The following is a 1,834-nucleotide window of genomic DNA, read 5'->3' as shown; positions in this document are numbered from 1 at the left end:
TACTCGTCTCGCGTCAAAACCCTAAGTCACGAACAAATAAATATATTTTATTTAGCTACAATTTACATAAATAGCTAAATAAATTCTTAAGAACTATTTAGGGCAAAACCCTAAGTCAACCTACTAACCATATAATTCAAATTCACTACAAAATGTATCACGATCCTACACTTTACCTCAAATCACAGCCACTGATTGCTGCTAATCGTTTACTGCTTAAATGAGGGCTGCCGGAACAGGGGCAACTGCTGGGAACAAAACAAACAAACCAAATCATCAATTTTCCTTCCAAACTATGTTCCCGAAACATAACCATTACCTCTACGGTGGTAGTTCCTTGTGTCTAACTGAAACACCCCTCACAACTAGCTACTGGTGACCTTCTGTGGCCGGAGAAATGGCTGACAGTGTACACCGGCAAAAACCCAAATCCTAACAGCGTAAGGATTTGGTGAAGAAGGAACTCGGCAGTGGAAACTAGAGCTCGGCAGAACCCTACGACCTCAACTAGAGCTCACGGCAACCGTGCTAGGGTTGAGGCTTCGTCAACAATGGCAGCAAGCTTTCTAATGACTGGCTAGGTCAAGAAATGGCGGTGCTGGGTCGGCAGATTTAGGGCAAGGGAGCTTGGTCGGCTGTCGGCGCTCGGAAGAGGAGAAGAAGAATCTTCGACACCGAGGAGGCGGCCGGTGGAGATGCTAGGGCAAAAGGGAGACCGGCGGGGTCGCGATCGGGGACCGAGAGCCGGCGGCCAGTGATCAGGATCTCACAGCTAGGGCGACGGGCAGTGGCGAGGGGAAGAGGTGAAACCCTTAGCCGAGGGCTATTGTACGCAGAGGGGAAGAAGAAACCGCCGCGGCCGGCGGTTAGTGCTTTGGCGGTTAGGGCTCGGAGGCGTCGGGCGCAAGGGGGAGAAGGTCGCGGCGTCGGGGGGTTTCGGCAAGGTAAGAAAAAGAAAACAAATAAAGAAAATAAATTAAGAAAAAGGAATTAAGAAATTCAACTTTTCCTCTTTAAAACAGGGTAGTCAAAACAGGCTTTTCCGGGCCCCATTTTGTCCCCGTTAACTCGTCCATACGAGCTCCGAAAAATTCCCGGAAAATTTCCAAAAATTTCGGAAAATTCCCTTATTAATATTCGCTTATTTCCAGTATTTTACATTCTCCCCCACTGATAAAAATTTGGTCCCCAAATTTCGTTATCTACCATCAGCAAGTACTAACAGCAGATATAGAGTATAAATGCTGAACGGTAAATAAATCACATACCTCAAGTAAAAAGATGGGGATATCGAGCTCGGATCGTATCCTCAAGCTCCCAAGTAGCCTCCTCGTCCGAATGATGCTGTCATCCGACTTTGACCAGCCGGATAGTCTTGTTCCGCAACTGACGCTCTTTCCGGTCGAGAATCCGTACCGGAACCTCCTCATAAGTAATGTCAGGCTGAACTAGAACTAGAATATCTGCCAGCACATGCGTCGGATCGGGCACGTATCTCCTCAGCATCGATACGTGAAATACATCGTGAACGCCTGACAGGGACGATAGTAGTGCCAGTCGGTAAGCTACTGCTCCGATCCTCTCCAATATCTCGAAAGGGCCAATGTACCGCGGATCTAGCTTACCTCTGAGGCCAAATCTCTTCACCCCTTTCGTGGGTGAAACTCGCAGAAATACATGGTCGCCAACAGAGAACTCTAGTGGTCTGCGTCTCCGATCAGCATAACTCTTCTGGCGGTCCTGCGCCTCTGACATCCTCCGTCTGATAGTACGGACCAATTCTGCATCCTGCTGAACTCTATGAGGTCCCAACAGCTGGGCCTCTCCAACCTCA

The sequence above is a fragment of the Zingiber officinale genome, chromosome 1A (genome assembly GCF_018446385.1).
Source record: "Zingiber officinale cultivar Zhangliang chromosome 1A, Zo_v1.1, whole genome shotgun sequence".
NCBI lineage: Eukaryota > Viridiplantae > Streptophyta > Magnoliopsida > Zingiberales > Zingiberaceae > Zingiber > Zingiber officinale.
The sequence above is the reverse complement of the archived record's forward strand: the minus strand, read 5'-3'. Positions refer to the sequence as shown.